Here is a 20,209-nt window from a genome sequence, read left to right as displayed (position 1 = left end):
TGTTCACAGAGTATGCATAGACCTAACCTAGCTACAAGAGCCGGGTACTGGGTGGGGGGAAGCTAGGTGGATGGGGAGGGGGCAGTGGGGCTGAGAGGGGCTATATGACCTGGGTGGATTTGAGGATTTTGCGAAAGGTGGAGAGTGCGGGTTCAGCTCTGAGTGCGTTGGGTAGGGCATTCCATAGTTTGGGAGTTATGTGTGAGAAGCTGATGCCTCCTGCGTTTGCTCTTTTGATGGGGGGCATGCAGAGTTGATTGGCGTGATGACTTGGTTTGGGGCGTGTGGATGGGTCTCTAGTAATGGTGTCAACTAAGTACGATGGGGCCGTGAGATTGATGCATTTATGCGTTAGTGTAAGTATCTTGAAATTGATCCTTTCCATAACTGGGAGCAGTGGTCGGCTCGCCTGGCCTGGGTGATGTAGTCCCTTTTGGGGATGCTGAGGGCTGCGTGAAGCGCGTTGTTTTGTACTATTTGCAGTGTGTGGACATTTTGGTTTAAGGTGCCTGCAAGGAGAGCATTACAGTAGTCTAGCTTTGCTCCTATCATGGCCTGGGCAATGGAAAGGCAGCTCTGGGTGGTCAAAAAGGGTTTTATGGCATTTACAAGTTTGTTGGTGTGGGCAGAGGCCAAAGCAATAGCACTGACCTGATGAGTCATCGAAAGGGTCGAGTCCAGATAGACTCCTAGGGTCTTTACGGTGGTGGAGAAAGGTATGATGGAGTTGTCAATGGAGAAATGGTCATATTTTTGGTCAGGTTTGGGTAGTATTTCGATGGGGCCTAGGAGGATGATCTTGGTTTTGTCCCCATTTAAGCAGAGTCCATTGGCTGCCATCCAGGCTTTGGTGGTGGTAGTGTAGATTTGAAGGAGGGCTGCTGTGTACTGGTCATATGAGCAAGTGAGAGGGAGAAGTACTTGCGTATTGTTGGCATAGTTTGTGTAGGCTATGCCGAGCGAATCCAGTTTGTCGAGGAGAGGCTTCCTGAATAGGTTGTACAGGGTAGGTGCGGTGCATGACTCCTGGGGCACTTCTCGGTGGATGATGGTGGGAGTTGCATTAGCTTGATCGGAGGTTATTCATGAGGCAGCACTTGTTGAGAAGTGGGCTGCTTTGAAGAGGTGGGAGGTCAAGATGTTGTGATCAACCAGGTCAAACACAGCAGAGAGATCCAAGAGTAACAGGTGTGCTGGTTTGCCTGTGTCCATTATTTTGGTGATTTGTTTTTTTAAATCTAGAAGGGCGGTTTCTGTGCCGTGGCATTTGCGGAAGCCTTTTTGCTAGGATGGTGTTAGATTCGAGGGGGTGTTGGATTTGGGAGTGGGCGCCTTTGTCTAGGATTTTGAGAAGGAAAATAACTGTGGTGATGGGTCGGTAATTGTTGGGGCAGGCAGGATCTAGGGACGGCTCTTTCAAGAGGGGACGGACCCACGCTTCTTTTAGGCTTTGCAGTACAGTGCCTGTGGACAAGGAAGCATTGATAAATGCTGTGATGATCGGGGTTAGCGCTACAGTGCATTGTTTGATGATGGCTGGGGGGCAAAATTCTCCTTTACAGGTGGATGGTTTGATGTGTTGGAGGAGGTCTGCTACTTCCTTTTCAGTGACTTCTCTGAAGGAGAAGAGAGGGGTGTCAGGATGAAGTGTATATTGTCCTGTGTGGGTAGAGCTTTGCGCTGTGATTGAATTTTTATCTTGGAGTAGTTTGATTTGGTTAAGGAGGGCTGCCTGAATACTAGAACACCACGCTTCGTCTTTGTTGATTTCGTCTGGGCTGGTGGAAGGGATGATAAGTTATTCAAAGATCGAGAGCATTTCTTTGGATTTGGAGTTGGCAGTGGAGATTCTGAGGTTTAAGGATTCGGATTTGGCTTTGAATATCGCTTTTTTGTATGTCGATGCAATGTCTTTGAATTCTGTCAGGGTGGAGAGGTTAGGTCAGGTTTGCCATTTTGCTAGGGCCAGGCGTTTGTTGGCACGTGGGATTGATAGTTCATCCGTGAACCAACAGTTGGTGTGCATGGATTTTTTTTCTTATTATCCTCAGGAGGGGCAATAGATTCAATGGCTTTTGTGAGGGTGCATGAATAGATGTTGGCAAGAGAGGAAGGTTTGTTCACAAATGGGGGTTTGACTTCTGGTATGTTGAGAAGAGGGAGGAGGTTGGCTTTGGTATGTTTTTTGGAGCTTCGGACTTTAGCTGTGGGGGCGTAAGATAGTATTTGGGGGAGGTCTAGTAGGAATAGTGAATTGGATGCAATGGTGATCCGTCCATGGGTTTGGCGCTATATCAATGATGGCAGATGAGCAGTTGTGGTCTGGAATTCAGTCAATGGTGTGACCCTTACTGTGCATTGGCTCAGTGACTCTGTGGGTGAACCCTAAGTCTGACAGCTCTTTGGCAAGTGAGGCAGCTGCTTTGTCCTTTGGGTCAAGCAGGCCTAGGGTGAGGTCTCCAAGTAGGATAGTTTTAGTGGAGCTTTTTAAGTTGTTTCCTAGGATATGGAGGAGGTGTTTTTGGTAGTTTGGGGCTGTGCCAGGTGGTCTGTATGTGATCAGAATATTTATGGTGTAGGAGGGGGATAGTATGAGTTTGGCATTGGAGAGGTCAGAGTTACTTTCCCAATGAAGGTTACAGAGTCTGATGGCAAGTGTCTCTTTTGAGATAAGAGCTACGCCTACGCCTTTGGATGTCTTCCGATCCTGTCTTAGGATGGTGTAGCCTTTGTGGAGGGCTAGACAGATGGCTGGGCCTGAGGCTTCATGGAGCCAGGTTTCTGTGACGGCCAGAAGGTCAAGTTCATGGAGGGTAATGAGGTCACTGATTTTGAGTGTGTGAGCAGGAATAGAAAAAGCGTTGATAAGGGCACATTTGAGGACAGGGATGGGAGGGGGCTTTTTGAGGGACGGGGCACAATGTTGATTGGTGGTAGGGTGCGAGGAAGGGGCCAAGGTTGGCCTGAGAGGGAAGGTGAGAGTGACGCTGGGGAAGGTGAGTAGAAAGGGGGGCTGGGTATGGTGAGTCAAGAGGGATTGTCAGAGGACAGGTGTCTGTTGTAGGTGGGAGAGTGGGGGGGGTACGCGGCTGCGGGAGCTTAGACAGTGGTTTCTAAGGATAGTGGTGATGGGTAGGCAAGGGTATGGATTGGGCTCTGAGCGTGCCCTGAGCCTGGAGAGTCTTCATTGAAGAAGGGTTTGACTCTCTGGCTTGGCCAAGTGGTAGCAAGGTGTGGAAGCCGATGAGGTAGATGTGGTAGTTTGGTGTTGTAATGGAGAGGAGTATGTATTAGTGAGTGACAACATGCTGGTAGTGAGCCAGTAGGTGGCTAGGATGAGAGTTAATGATAGTGTACGTAGATGTGGGGTGAGGGAGCTCCGTGTGATTTTACGGGATTGGGAGAGGGCTGGTTTGTAGGTGGTGGTGTGATACATTTGTGTAGTAGGATTACAGGCAGTTATTAAACAATACAGGGCGAATTGGGCGCGGAGCATGAGCCATATGATCAATTGCTCAAACATATCTAGTCAGATTGGGTGGAGTACAGGAGGCAACAATCAATTAATCGGGACAATTCTGGGCAGATTAGGCACAGTACAGGAGGCAGCAAACAAGTACATGCAACAATTCTGGGCAGATTGGGTAGACTGCATTAGAAGAACAGTCAATTATTCAAATAGTTCTGGGCCGGTTAGGCAAGATGCATGGGGCGTGCAGGTCAAGGATTACGAGCGTTGCTGCTTGTTTATGGAATGGCATGTAGCAGTATGTGAGTAGAGGATCATGCTTCCCTTGTAGGAGTGCCTACAGGTAACCGGGCCGGCACCGCGCACCTATGCGCGAACAGGTGCAAACAGGGTCTTATCTCAACGAAAGTGGTCGCAGGAGGTGACTGGTGGTCCGCACGCGATGCGGAGAGAGCTCCTGCTCTCTCCTTGATCCGGGGGTGAGTGTGTGTGCCTAGGGCACAAACAGGGCCTTATCTCAACGGGCCTTGCCAAACACTGGCCAGCTTCCGCCTGCCGGCTGAAATACTGATTTAAATGCGGGCCGTGTTGCCTAGCAACATTACGCTGCACTCTGTTAGAGGGCGGGCAGCCATCTTAAGAGCAGGCATCGGCCTGGTATTACGATGAAATGGTAGCGTGGATCATCAGAAGATCTGTCGCAGGAGGTTTGGTAAAAGCAGATTTTCGTGGCTGGAGCAGGCTCACCTTTCAGGTGGATTGATGCGCCAGAGGTGCGCACGTAGCTCCGGCTGCTCCTGCAGCTAAAAGGGGTTGCAGGAGGTGGCTGGTCGTCCGCAGGTGATGTGGAGAGAGCTCTTGCTCTCTCCTTGGTCCAAGGGAGAGTGTGTGCACCTAGGGAGCAAACAGTGCCTTATCTCAACGGTCCTTGCCGAACACGGGCCGGCATCTGCCTGCTGGCGGAAATACTGATTTAAATGCGGCCCACATTGCCTAGCAACATGACGCTGCTCTTTGTTAGAGGGCGGGCGGCCATCTTAGGAGCAGGCATCAGCCTGGCATTACGACCAAATGGTAGTGTGGATCATCAGAAGATATGTCGCAGGAGGTTTGGTAAAAGCTGATTTTTGTGGCTGGAGCAGGCTCACCTTTCAGGTGGATAGTGCGTCTGAGGTGCACTCATAGCTCTGGCTGCTCCTGCAGCACGTAGGAGTCGCAGGAGGTGGCTGGTGGTCCGCAGGCAATGCGGGGAAAGCTCCTGCTCTCTCCTTGGTCCGGGGGTGAGTGTATGCACCTAGGGCGCAAACAGGGCCTTATCTCAACGGGCCTTGCCGAACAGGGGCCGGCTTCCGCCTGCCGGAGGAAATACTGATTTAAATGCGGGACGCGTTGCCTAGCAACATGACGCTGCCCTTTGTTAGAGGGCGGGCAGCTATCTTAAGGGCAGGCATCGGCCTGGTATTACGATCAAATGGTAACGTGGATCATCAGAAGATCTGTCGCAGGAGGTTTGGTAAAAACAGATGTTCGTGGCTGAAGCAAGCTCACCTTTTAGGTGGATAGCTCTGGCTGCTCCTGTAGCACAAAGGGGTCGCAGGAGGTGGCTGGTGGTCCACAGGCGATGCGGAGAGAGCTGTTGCAATAATACAGGGAACTCATGATTGATGCAGTTACAATTTTGGACCTAGATGTAGTCGGAAGAAATGGTAGGACTTTTTTCAAAACTTTCAATTTTGTGCAGCCTAATTGGCAGACTGTGGAGATCTGGGCTTCTCTAGGCTCTTCACTATTGGAGTAAACTCTGGACATGGACCCAGGGAGGAAGGCCAATAGTCGCAAGTCCCATCAGCAGAACTTAATTTGTTTCTCCGTTCAGTTTGAGACAATTATTGGCCTTCCAGCCCCCAACTGCAGCAAGGCAGTTTTTCAATTTGTTAGGGGGATCAGATGATGGCACATTCAGCTGAAAGAGAATCTGAGTATCAGCATCAGCTACGTAAGAGTAGAAGGGTACTCCATAGCTGGCAATCAGTTTAGCCAGTGCCAGCATAAACAGTTTCAACAGCAGAGAAGACAGTGAAGAGTCCTCTGGAACTCCACAGTTCAAAACAATAGGCATGGAAGTAAAAGGAAGAGAAACTGTTTGAACCCATTCAACCAAAAAAGAGGAGACCCATTTCAGCGAGTACCTGAGATTCTGGCCTCCTGGAGGCATTGAAGCAGCTTCTGATGATCAACAGTGTCAAAGGCTCTGTTGAATTCAAGGAGAATCAGAGCTCCCACCTCTCTGCGGTACTGAAGCAGGATGATGTTATCCATAAGAGTACTTATAATAAGAGAGAATCCCGGAGTGCACTTATAATTAGGTACCAAGTGCTTTCTCTACCTCTTTCCGGGGGTTATACGTTTAAAAATGTATCTTGAGGTAGAGAGTCTGACAGTTCAAGAGTTGCAAACTCCACTCTCACACTGAAGTTGAAAAAATATAAAACTGAGTTTATTTATAGATAAAAAAATGAATAAAAATTCATAGCAACAATAGCTCAATATGCAGTACATATGTATCAACAATATCTATTATGGTAGTGACCTTTTCTAATCCTAAAAGTTATTATCTATAAAGTGATTATCCCTAGAGTTGGGTATAAATCTCAATCTCTGGTTATGTGAATCTGTTTTTGTGTGCTAACACCTATATATAATTACAAATGGTAAACCTCTGAACATGTTTCTGTTCCTAATCTATGAATGGAGAACATTCTTCAGGTGATGTCAATCTTGATGTCACTTCTCTTGTAGGGGTCTATCTATGTATCCCTTTTCTTTCTATGAGTTTTCTTGTACTTCCTGAGCTGTCAGTAAAAACAAACCAAATAACCAGAGTTAGCTATAATTGCTAATGTTCTTTTTACTCCTTATTAGGATTTTTGACTTAGCGACTAGGTAAAGTCACCTGTGTCGGTATGTGGGGGCAATAAATATACTTTTTGTGGACTCTTTTGTAGTCTTATCCTCCAGATCAAACTGTGTATAAAGCAGAATTAATATGCCCCCTACAAGAAAAGTGACACCAAGATTGACATCTTCTGAAGAAGGTTCGCTTTATACCAAACTCTAGGGATAATCACTTTATAGAATAGAGTTAACTTTTAGGATTAGAAAAGGTCACTACCATAATAGAAATTGTTGAGACATATTTACAGCATATTGAGCTATTGTTGATATGAATTTTAATTAATGTTTTTATCTATAAATAAACGTATTTTTATATTTTTTCAATTTAAGCGCAAGTGTAGAGTTTGTAACTCTTGAACTGTCAGACTCTCTACCTCAAGATAGATCCATAAGAGCAACCATCATGGACTCTGTGCCCATACCGGGGCGGATCCTGGAACGAAAAGGATGGAGAAGGTGACTGAATTCCAGAAAGGCAGAAAGTTGAGGGGTCACAATAGATTCCATCAATTTCATAAGAACCGGAAGGAGTGAAATAGGATGGTAATTTCCCACTATTGCAGGGTCAAGATGTGATTTCTTTAGTAGTGGGGAAATTACTGCGTGTTTAAGGGGCTCAGGAGTATTCCCTGGAGAAAAAAAAATAAAAATAATGAAGTGCAGCGGTGAACAGGGAGATAGAGTTGTTGGAAGACGCTTTGAGAGTACGAAGGGGAATGGGATCCATAGGAGAAGCAGAGCGAAGTTTCAACAGTGCAGAGGAGACCATATTCTCTGTAACTGTACTGAAATGGAAGGCACTCGGTTGTGTCTTTTCTGTGGCACAAAATAAGACAGGGGGGATTGGTTGGAACTGGCCTTCCTAGATTTATCAGTTCTCGAATGTTGCAAATTTTAACCCAAAAAAAGGAGGCAATGCAATCGCAATGGGCCTGAGCTTGCAGGATCTTCATGTGGGGGCCGTTATAGGAGTAGTCAGCTCCTTGGCCACTCGTAACAATTCTCTAATAGAGCAGGAGTCTGTAAGAATGCGCTCAGCAAAATAACCAGATTTGGCTTTTTTGGTAATGGTGTGATAGATGGTGCAAGCCTGTAAATAGGCTAGTTTTGCACAGGTGTCGAAATAGGTGTGCCACCTCCTTTCAGCCTGCCTGCAGTGTTACTTCAGCAGCCTACGTGCGGACGAGTACCAGGGAGCAGAGGGTTCAGCTCGTCCAGTTGATTGTGTGCGGGCGCAAGGGTATCAGCTGCCGCCTGTATGGCGTCAATCACGGCACTACAGCTGTTTTTTGTTTCATTAGCTATTCCACTGCAGGTAAGGGTGATAATCGAATCTGAGATAGACTCCAAGACGCTAGTCCAGTGTTGGAAGATCTTGGGAAGAGCTAATGGCCTCTGTTTAGGTCTAGAGAGAGGGGGGGGAACAGCAGTAAGTATTGGTCTGACCATGCCAAAGGCCTGGGGGATATACATAAAGTCCCACAAAATCAGAAGAAAATGTAATCTTACTGGTTGCCCCCCACATGGGTTGGGCTGTGATTTCTCAGAATGAAGGTGCAGTCTGCCAGAACAGACACAAGTCTGTTGGCTTGTTGGTTTTAGGATTGTTTGGACAGAGATTACAATCACCCAGGATGACTAAGTTAGAATATATCAGAGAGAGGTCAGCAGCCAACTGTGTAAAATCATCTAGAAACTGGTTAGATACGTGCCCAGGAGGGCGATGAACTGTTAAAAAATAAGTCGAGTTCTCAGGAGATGCCTGAAGTTTAACTTGTAGTATTTCACATGGGAGTTTATGAGTCAAGGAGATAGAAGTACAGTTCAGCGAACACTTAGACGTAATGGCCACACCACCACCCATTTTGGGAGCGGGGCGGTCAAGATGACAATACAGTAATGAGGAGGGAGCGTTTGTACTATGTCAGTGGCAGAAGTGCTGGTAAGCCAGATTTCGTTCAAGCATACTATATCTGGGTGAAATTCCTCAAGAATAGAGTGAATATCATCCCGGTGGGCAACAGCTGACCCTGTATTGATTAGGATGCCTTTATTTCCACTATCCGCGTGTCACGAGCAACAGTAATAATACAACCTTTAGACCAGCAAAGATCAGTAGGGGAAAGGGTAGTCAGGCTATTGTGTGAGTAAGTATGGCGTGCCTGTAGGCCTTGACGTTCCACCATATCAGATGAAGCCCATAGACCTGTGCGGTCCTGCCTTAAGCGCACCTTCAGCGTGCTGTAGGTACACCCGCTGCGCCCGTCCGCTGCATGGGTGTTCTCTCCGGCACATTTATGCCGCGAGGAAGGTAGCAGCTGAGCGCGCACGAGCGCGTGATTGCAATGAAAGTAGATAGAAGACAACCTTCAATTTCGTGTGAGGAAGGCAATTAGTAAGCAGGAAGCTTAACAGCGACCGAAGTAAAAATATATTTACAATTAGCAAACAAGTTAATAGTACAATTAAGAACCAGTAATGTTTTTAAAAAATTCCAAGCAGGCAAGTGACTTTAAAACAGGAGTCCACGAAGCAGGGAGCAGCCTCACCTCTAACGTTCAGATTATAAACATTGAAGATTGACCCCCAACACATGGAACATGGAACTTCTTGCCCCTAGATATTCACCATTCACATCGTTATACATTTTCTTCCAGCCGAAAACATGAACTCTACCTGAATTAGGACCCCAAGGACATGGATGTTAATAAGGAATACAACGTGAATATTTCCCCTTTTTACAGCTTGTCAAGATGAAAACTAACCAGATGCACCCCATGTGGCAGGCCCTGGACGAACGTTCTGCTTGGTATTGAAGACTACATGCATGGGTTTGCCTGTGTGTGTCTCTATATATAGCATATATAATGGCCTGGGCCACTAAACCCTTTGGAATTGAGTGCCATCATCTCAACCAAGATTATAAGCCAACACACAACAATATTTTCACCTCCTCCAGTCTAAAGGGAACAAGGGACTCTACTGGAGTTGGAGCCCCAATGGCCTAGGATGTAAAGGACAAATGCAATTTGGATAGTTCACCTTTTCTTGAGCTTGCCATGCTGAAAGTGAACCAGATACATCTCTCCTTGTGGCAGGGTGTGGGTGGACGGTCACTGGTGTGTGTGTGTCTATATAGAGTATTTACAATGGACTAGGACGATAATCCCATTGAAATTGTATCGCATCATCTCAACCAAGGCCATCAGCCAACTTGAAACAATCTCCTCGCCCTCCCTTGGCAGTGACTGGCAGCTGCCATCCCACTAATAGGTGAGTCTGCCACACATGAGATATTCCTCTGCCCAGCTCAAGCCTGAACTCATGCCATCAGTCATCATCCAATTTTAGCTACGTCATTTCAACGGAGCCCCTGCTTGTCAGGCATGCACTACCACACTGTGCTGCCTTTCATATAAGCAGCTTTCATAGCGGCAGCTGGACCAAACAAATACAACCTAAGAGAGCAAACGGTCAGGGTACCCTGACACACCGCTCCCCCCCAAACTACACACAGGTGCATTGTTGCGTTTAGTTAGAAGCCCAAATATCTTGCGCTCAGTATTTGGGAAGTGGGCAGAGCACACTAACCAACAGCTGATGTTTAGTGTAATCAGCAAGGATATTCTTGCTTTGCCATTCCACTGCCAATCCACCACACCCTGTCACCTGGGTTGTATACTAATTGACCTTTTCACAATTGACCTCGGGAGAATTGACCTCGGGAGAATTGACCTTGGGAGAATTGACCTAATTTAGAAGGTCAATTAGGACATATATGCGGGGGGAAACCACCCGCAACCCCCCACCCAATCTAAAAACCCTGCAACCCCCCACCCAATCCCCTTATATTATGTATAATCCAAACCCAACCCAATACATATATATAATAACTAAAATAATATAAAGGTCAATTGTGCAGAAGGTCAATTAGGACCACTATAATTAGGTCAATTGTGCAAAAGGTCAATTGTAAAAGGTCAATTTGGGTAATACAGTCACCTCACCATACTCATGAATTCTTACATTGCATTACATCACAAGAACATCCACAGGAGCCACCCACAGCCCTTCAAAGTCAGCTACCATTTGCCACCTCCCCCCATTCAAAGGTAGGATTACTCTTACTGCTCTTAGCCCTTGGGCATAATTAATGGTGTCCATTTTAGCCAAGGGGCCTCATTATGAGTAGTCTGGTAATGGTAAACTATCCCGCATTTTCAGATACATCATTCCGTACTACTCACACTATTACAGGTTGTCATTACCGTACTATTACGATTTTTCGTTGTGTTGTAATGAATTAGGCGTGGTCGTCCATCTGCCACCTCACACCATGTACAAAGCCATATCTTTCAGCGCCCCAGCAGATCACTCGCTGTTAAGACGGATTTCTGAACTCTGTCCTGGTGGCGCAGAAGTTCAGAAGGCCAACCTAATTACTTGGAACAGGGTAACCTCTGGACGAGCCAGACCAATCAAGGTAGCGATCGCGGCCGTCAAGACTAGGTCTCAAGAGGGGTGAGGGTGACTGAAAGCCCGCAATGAGCACACAAAGCAAGATCACTTACAAACTACTCCAAACAGTTGTTATATTAAAAATATATACACATTTATTTCAAGGCCTTTAAAACAATGACCGTAGCGAGAAAATCACAATATAACGATAGTAAACCAACACATACCATATCAACACAATATATATACAAATACAACAAGTCTCAAGCGTTATATGCACGAAATGTGTAGTCCACCTAAAAGGGAGGGAAAACAGGCAGTGCGTAATAATGCTTAGACCCAGTTCACCTTCAGAGGCACCTAACTAGATGGAAGTCCGAGCCCAGCGAAGAGTGGAGCCTTGTGCTCAAAAGTACCTGCACGCGCTGGTGCCAATGGGCAAAAGGAGAAGCTCTTGGAGGGAAATCAGGCAGTTCAGTTTAGTGCACAAAAGAAGAAGAACAAGTTCCGTGACTCAAGCGCAGCCTCCACAGTGGGCAGAAGCAGAGCGCAAGTACGGAAAAGGGTGCTGTTTGACACAGCGGGGAAAAGCAATGGGCTCCTGCAGGAGGGCGACCAGATCCTAGCTATGCTACTCACCGGTCCCCGATGCAAGCAGACCCAGGCTTCTCTGCGTCCGTTTCAGTAGCTGGCAGGTTCAGAAGAGCAGGGAACGCCTCGTCGTCGTGTTGAGTAAAAAGACGTCCCAATCGAAGAAACCCGCACAGTTTGTTACCCCAGCAGGGCAACGGAGCGGCCGTGTGTATCTGAGCCAAATGTACACTACTCACTTCCGACCTGGGAACGCCAAGTGTACGAAGCGTGTGAGAGTGACAAGGACTCGAAATACTACACAACCTGGCGGCGGTTACAGAGCAAGACTCCCGTGTAAGCTGGTCAGTCAGCTGGATGGCCCAGAGACGCTTCCGAAGGCTTACTGGCAGGAGATGGTGAAGATGCCGAGAATAGCTGTTCCCGCTATTCCAAGGGTCGAAGTACCAGTACACGCCTTCTGGTTCGATCAAAGGTGAAAAGGGTTTCACAAGGCGACAGCAGTGCAGAGGAGAAGTCCTTCAGCGGGTCACCAGCGATTCCTCGGTCCAGCCTCTTGGTTGCAGGATACTTGGCTCCTGTATTCCTTCGTTCGTGAGAACTCAGGAGATCGACATGGTAGTGGTGTTTCCAGCCCCCTCTTATCCACGGTTCCCTTCGCGCCAAAACGGAGGGGACCCAATGGGAGATCCGCTCATCAACACTCACACCATTCGTGGACCAATCACGGACCACGGTGGTCCCAGGCATTCACATCACCCTAGACTCTCTGGCACCCAGGATGTGTATTGGGACCAGACATCCCAGCCCACATCCTGGAGGCACACTCAAGACATGTAGAAGCCCGCAAAAGCATCCGTGTTTCGCGGGAAAGTACATGCCCAAATAAGGAAGGCCCCGGGTCGGCTCGACCTGGGGAAGGTGAAGGGAGCAAGATGGTCAGCGGACAGGACAAAAGAGCCTCGTGGTCTGGCCATTTTGGGAGCCAGGCCACCATTTTGGGTTAAGCGCGGAAAACACGCTTAGAACGCCAAAAGGAGCTCAAAACACAAGAAACGATCGCTGCCACCATTCCCGTCCCTGAATCACTTGCACCGATCAGATACAATCCTAAACGAGTATCTAGGGTCTGTAGAAGGCTAGAGACCCAAGAGAGCTGTAACTTAGCTTACAGTGCCCTCTTGTGTCATGTTGCACGAAAGCCGCAACATGATAAAAGAAACTACGGGAAACAGCGTTCCCCGGTACTGACTGTCTTAAGGGCATGTCAGTTTCCCCGTACGAAAGGAGCGAAAGCCCAGAGGAGTGCGGCAGAAGGCGGCACTTCTCTGGCAAAGTCAAGAACAAGGTGAAAAACAACAGCAAAAAGTTTAGGGGTTGCCACATGGAAGGAAAATTACCTACAATTACGAAATCTTTCCTAACACTCGCCCCTCCCAGACTATGGACAGGGGGAACTAATCCACCCCTGGATGAGTCTCTTGTTCAGGTCGGTTAAACATTCTGGACAACCCATCAGCATTGCTATGTTGGACACCTGGCCTATGCTCAATAGTGAAGTCGAAGCCTTGTAGACTTATGGACCACCTAAGCAACTTTGGATTCTCCCCCTTCATGTTCATTAGCCACTTTAACGGCTTATGGTCAGTTTGCACAGTGAAGTGGGTCCCATAGAGGTAGGGCCTCAGCTTCCTTAGGGCCCACACAACAGAGAAACATTCTTTCTCTACTGTGGACCATCTGAGTTCTCTGTCCTTAAGCTGGCGGCTAATAAAACCAATAGGGTGTTCCTTACCCTTCTCATCTACTTGTGATAGTACAGCTCCTATGCCAGTGTCAGAGGCGTCCGTCTGCACGATAAAAGGTCTTTGATAATCAGGGGCCCTGAGGACAGGGGCCTGGCACAAGGAGTCTTTTAAGCCATTGAAGGCCTTCTCACACTCGTCGGTCCAAGTTACCTTCTTGGGTTTCTTCGGAGTTGTGAGGGAAGTCAGAGGGGCAGCTATGGTGCCATAGTCCGCCACAAAATTGCTGTAATACCCCGTGAGTCCTAAGAAGGCTCTCACTTAGGTTTGCGTAGTGGGGGTAGGCCAGTCTTGTACTGCTTGTACTTTACTGGGAAGAGGCTGTATCCTCCCTCCACCTACTTCATGTCCAAGGTAAACCACTGAGCCTTGTCCAATCTGGCATTTACTAGCCTTTATGGTCAGGTGTGCTTTCTGAAGAGCCTGGAGCACAATCCCGAGGTGTTTCACATGGTCTTCCCAGGTGGCACTGAAAACTGCTATATCGTCCAGATATGCAAGACAGAATTCGTCCAACCCATTCAACACATGATTCACAAGCCTCTGGAAAGTGGCAGGTGCATTCTTCAACCCGAACGGCATTACCCGGAATTGGTAAAGGCCGTCTGGAGTAGAAAATGCTGTCTTCTCCTTGGCATGTTCTGCTAAAGCTATTTGCCAATAGCCAGCAGTGAGGTCAAACGTGCTGAGGTACTTGGAGGCACCCAAAGTATCCACCAGCTCATCTGTTCGAGGCAAGGGGTGAGCATCTGTCTTGGTGACAACATTCAGAGCCCTGTAATCCACACAGAACCTCAATTCAGAAGTGCCTGCCTTTGGAACCAAAACCACAGGGCTGGACCAAGGACTACTAGAGGGTTCAATCACCCCAAGGTCTAACATCTTGTTGACCTCTGTCTTAATATAAGACCGTGCTTTGTCTGACATCCTGTATCCCCTACTTTTGGTAGGTACACTGTCTCCTGTGTCAATGTTATGTTTGCACCAAGGTGTCAAACCAGGCGACTGTGAAAACAGGGGGGAAAACTGCCTAAGCAAACTTTTCACCTCAGCCTGCTGATCAGAAGTCAGGTGAGGGGCAACTCGGACACCCTCAAAGGAGCTATCTGAAGGACCGCTTTGGAACAGGTCGGGGAGAGGTTCAGACTCCTCTTCCTCAACGTCTGAAGCCAGTAGCAGTGCTGCGATTTCGACTCTTGGGACGAAAGCCTTCAGCCTATTCACGTGAAACACTTTTGGAGCCTGTCCAGGCCTTCCAAGGTCCACTAAATAGTTAACCTCACCCAGGGGCTCCACCACTGTGTAAGGGCCTGACCATTTGTCCTGTAAAGCTCGAGGCCTTATGGGATTCATGATCAGGACTTGCTGACCAGGTGTAAAGTTGATGAGGGAAGCTTTCTGGTCGTACCAATGTTTCACCAGCACTTGTCCTGCCTTCAATTTATCACTATCCAAGCCCATCAGAAGTACCATCCGTTTTCTGAGCCCTAGCACATAATCAACTACGTTGGTAGTAAAAGGGGGAGTGGGCATCTCCCATCCCTCTTTGACGATGGCTAAGGGTCCCCGTACGGGATGACCGAACAGAAGTTCGAAGGGGCTGAAGCCAACACCCTCCTGTGGTACCTCTCGGTAGGCAAACAGTAAGCATGGTAAAAGAAGATCCCATTTTCTTCTCTGAGGTTCCTCCAGAGCCCCAATCATGCTCTTTAACGTTCTGTTGAAACGTTCCACCAGACCATTGGTCTGGGGGTGGTATGCAGAAGAGAACTTGCAGGTGACCCCACATTCTTTCCACATAGCCTGCATATACTTCGACATAAAGTTGCTGCCACGATCCGACACAACTTCTTTAGGGAATATGCCAAGTAAAGCTTTTGCAACTGACTTGGCAGTTACAGTTTTCAATGGGATGGCCTCAGGATATCTGGTTGCATGGTCGACCAGCACCAGGATAAACCTATTGCCCGAGGATGTTTGCGGGTCAAGGGGACCAACGATGTCGATCCCTACCCTTTCAAATGGTACCCCCACAACTGGGAGCGGTACCAACGGAGCTTGGATTGTCGCGCCAACCTTACCAGACAACTGGCAGGAGGCACAACTCCTGCAGTGACTTTCTACTTGCACCCCCATCTTGGGCCAGTAGAAGTGCATGGATAACCTTTGCTTGGTCCTCTTCATACCAAGGTGACCAGCAAGGGGAACTTCATGCGCCAACTGCAGGAGGAAGGGCCTAACAGCAAGGGGAACCACCAACCTCTTATGGTCTCCTTCTGTAGACTCTGTGGGCTCACTATACAGGAGTCCACCTTCCCAATAAATCCTATGCGTCCCAGGAGGTTCACCCTCAAGCTGGGAGCAGGTCTGTCTCCTTAGGCCTTCCAGAGATGGGCACTCACGTTGGCCTTTACTGAATTCGTCCCTATCAGGACCTCCTTCAACTAACAAGTCTTTTAGTTCAGGATGATCGTTGGGGTCAAATACTTCAGGCATCGCCACCTCCTCGTCAGGCCCGGGCGATTGACCAACTTCCTCCACCACAGTGGTAGGCGAGCTCGGGGGAATATTCTCTTTCCCTCGTCTTGACTTGTCGACTCCTTTCGCCTTGGGTTTCCCCTTCGGCTGGGGCAGCGTATTGGTCTTGGCCAATGCTGCCCGTGCTTGAGACCGTGTGTAGGGTCTTTCGGCAGTGTCTCCTACGAGCCCTAAAGCTCTGAGATCATTACCTAACAAGACCTTTCCCGGGACGTTTCTCTGAATGCTCACTGGAATCCTGACTCTGTACCATTTAAAGTAAGATTTACAGGTATTACTGGGAACATACGGAGTGGGCCGTCAGCCAACTTAGTGGGCATCAGAGTAGCTCTGGCAACTTCCTCTGAGTCTACCAAGGTAGAATCCACTACAGTGCGACTGCACCCACTATCCCTAAGAGCTGGAGTATCTACTCCATTGATCAGCACACTGTCTTTAAAGTAGTGATTGGTATTATCCGGAATCCTAGCATAAGCCTCTGCGACTTTAGGCTCCCAGGAACCCAGGTAAACTAAAACTACCTCAGCCTCTATCCCGCTGGGAAATGAGTCTGAGGAGAAGGATGCTCCTGTAATCTCTTCTTCCTCGTAGGAGGAGAAGGCCAGATTAGCGGAGTGGACCCCCAAAGGTCTAACCTTACACCGGGGATCCCCCTTCACGTGGTCAGTTGCTCCACAAGAAAAACAAGATCCATTGGGTCTGTTTACATAGGGAGGCTTATTGTAACCAGAGTTCTGTTTCGGAGGCTGACCTCCACTACCCTGCGAGTTCTCTTGTGTCTTACCCTTATTTTTCTTTTTGTGGCCCTTATGAGAAGAAGATTTAGCAGATTCTCCACCCTCCATATCTTTGGACTTTTTCCCTTCCTCCTGCTTACCAGGATGAGTTTTGTCCTTATGGGACACTCGATGTGATACCCATAAGTCTGCTGCAATGGCCAGCTTCTTAGGATCTATCTCCTTTGAATCGGCCAAATGCTGCTTAAGCTCCGGGGAAGAAGATGCAAAAATGTGTTCCAGCATGACAAGATTTATCATGCCTTCGAAGGTAGAAACCTTATAACCTTCGACCCAGCCAGTTAAGTTTTTCAAGGATTCAGTGACATAAGATACCCAAGTACCACCTTCCTTTTTCTTATACTCTCTGAAACGTTTCAAATATTGGGCCGGAGTCTTCCCAAACTTTAAAATGAGAGTTTGCTTTAACATTGCGAAATCATCTCGCTCAGCCTTCAACATTTCCATAATGGCACTACAGCCAGAATGGGTCAGTCTGCTGAGTAACCAGGCAATCTTATCAGCATTGTCAACTTCTTGAACTTCGCATGCATACTCAAACGCATTCAGCCAGTCCATAATGTCATTCCTTTCCTCATACACACTGAGCAGATCTTTCGGAAACCGTGGACAAGAGGAGGCCCCAGACCCATGTCCAGGACCCTTGGACCCATTTGCAACCTGAAGCTTGGCCAGTTCCAACTGGTGATCCCTGTCTTTTTGTTTTTCTGCCTGTTCGATTTTTAGTTTGGCTACGCTGAATTCAAGCTCCTGCTGCCTAAACCGCAGCTCTTGCTTCTTGAATTCAAGCATAGCCTCCCCATCAGCACTGGCAGAGGAAACATTAGACATCTCGTCCTCCCTGTCCTCGTGGTCGCGATGGATCAGTGCAGCGGCAGAACCGTCGGTTCTACCAGTGAGAGCAGCCCCACCTCCTTCCGCACTGTCCTCAGAAGTTATAGCGTCAAGCTGCGCTTCTTGCCACGCCACGATTCTTTGGATCATTTCCAATTTCGTGCCTTGAGAGGAAACTCCTCTCACACATCTTTTTCAATGTTTCTGATTTGGAAGCATTTAAAGTTAACAAGGTATTTGTTTCCATACTGTTAGATAGGACTATGGCCTTTTTAAAGTTATACTACAACAATTCACTACGTGTCCTGGTTGGAATAACCTGAAATGCCTTAGTTCGTGCGCAACACTGGATACCTTCAGTCGTATCCCACCGCTGTACACCAATTTGTTAAGACGGATTTCTGAACTCTGTCCTGGTGGCGCAGAAGTTCAGAAGGCCAACCTAATTACTTGGAACAGGGTAACCTCTGGACGAGCCAGACCAATCAAGGTAGCGATCGCGGCGGTCAAGACTAGGTCTCAAGAGGGGTGAGGGTGACTGAAAGCCCGCAATGAGCACACAAAGCAAGATCACTTACAAACTACTCCAAACAGTTGTTATATTAAAAATATATACACATTTATTTCAAGGCCTTTAAAACAATGACCGTAGCGAGAAAATCACAATATAACGATAGTAAACCAACACATACCATATCAACACAATATATATACAAATACAACAAGTCTCAAGCGTTATATGCACGAAATGTGTAGTCCACCTAAAAGGGAGGGAAAACAGGCAGTGCGCGATAATGCTTAGACCCAGTTCACCTTCAGAGGCACCTAACTAGATGGAAGTCCGAGCCCTGCGAAGAGTGGAGCCTTGTGCTCAAAAGTACCTGCACGCGCTGGTGCCAACGGGCAAAAGGAGAAGCTCTTGGAGGGAAATCAGGCAGTTCAGTTTAGTGCACAAAAGAAGAAGAACAAGTTCCGCGACTCAAGCGCAGTCTCCACAGTGGGCAGAAGCAGAGCGCGAGTACGGAAAAGGGTGCTGTTTGACACAGCGGGGAAAAGCAATGGGCTCCTGCAGGAGGGCGACCAGATCCTAGCTATGCTACTCACCGGTCGCCGATGCAAGCAGACCCAGGCTTCTCCGCGTCCGTTTCAGTAGCTGGCAGGTTCAGAAGAGCAGGGAACGCCTCGTCGTCGTGTTGAGTAAAAAGACGTCCCAATCGAAGAAACCCGCACAGTTTGTTACAACGGAGCGGCCGTGTGTATCTGAGCCAAATGTACACTACTCACTTCCACCTGGGAACGCCAAGTGTACGAAGCGTGTGAGAGTGACAAGGACTCGAAATACTACACAACCTGGCGGCGGTTACAGAGCAAGACTCCCGTGTAAGCTGGTCAGTCAGCTGGATGGCCCAGAGACACTTCCGAAGGCTTACTGGCAGGAGATGGTGAAGATGCCGAGAATAGCTGTTCCCGCTATTCCAAGGGTCGAAGTACCAGTACAGGCCTTCTGGTTCGATCAAAGGTGAAAAGGGTTTCACAAGGCGACAGCAGTGCAGAGGAGAAGTCCTTCAGCGGGTCACCAGCGATTCCTCGGTCCAGCCTCTTGGTTGCAGGATACTTGGCTCCTGTATTCCTTCGTTTGTGAGAACTCAGGAGATCGACATGGTCGTGGTGTTTCCAGCCCCCTCTTATCCACGGTTCCCTTCGTGCCAAAACGGAGGGGACCCAATGGGAGATCCGCTCATCAACACTCACACCATTCGTGGACCAATCACGGACCACGGTGGTCCCAGGCATTCACACCACCCTAGACTCTCTGGCACCCAGGATGTGTATTGGGACCAGACATCCCAGCCCACATCCTGGAGGCACACACAAGACATGTAGAAGCCCGCGAAAGCATCCGTGTTTCGCGGGAAAGTACATGCCCAAATAAGGAAGGCCCCGGGTCGGCTCGACCTAGGGAAGGTGAAGGGAGCAAGACGGTCAGCGGACAGGACAAAGGAGCCTCGTGGTCTGGCCATTTTGGGAGCCAGGCCACCATTTTGGGTTAAGTGCGGAAAACGCGCTTAGAACGCCAAAAGGAGCTCAAAACACAAGAAACGATCGCTGCCACCATTCCCGTCCCGAATCACTTGCACCGATCCGATACAATCCTAAACGAGTATCTAGGGTCTGTAGAAGGCTAGAGACCCAAGAGAGCTGTAACTTAGCTTACAGTGCCCTCTTGTGTCATGTTGCACGAAAGCCGCAACATGATAAAAGAAACTACGGGAAACAGCGTTCCCCGGTACTGACTGTCTTAAGGGCATGTCAGTTTCCCCGTAAGAAAGGAGCGAAAGCCCAGAGGAGTGCCGCAGAAGGCGGCACTTCTCTGGCAAAGTCAAGAACAAGCTGAAAAACAACAGCAAAAAGTTTAGGGGTTGCCACATGGAAGGAAAATTACCTACAATTACGAAATCTTTCCTAACACTCGCCACTGGGCTCGATCGACTGCAAACACCACTGAATCCCTTGGGTTAAGGCAGCAAGTTCAAATTCTCCACCAAGAAGATCCAGTCCTCAGGTAACCAGACTTCGGGCAGATTGCATTGATGGATACGTCAAAGATGGCCCTTGATTCAGAAAGCACAACAGTCTTGCTGCTGTTCCAGCTGCACGTTAGTGTGGAAGGTCACCTTCGCAGAGTAACGCTGGTGCAAAACCCGAGCAAGTCTGCAACAACACAGAACAATATAGAGGAGCGGTGCTCTCGAAAAAGTAGC

This window comes from Ambystoma mexicanum, chromosome 4p (assembly GCF_040938575.1).
Source record: "Ambystoma mexicanum isolate Mex_15411 chromosome 4p, UKY_AmexF1_1, whole genome shotgun sequence".
Classification (NCBI taxonomy): Eukaryota; Metazoa; Chordata; class Amphibia; order Caudata; family Ambystomatidae; genus Ambystoma; species Ambystoma mexicanum.
Note: the sequence above shows the minus strand (reverse complement) of the source record.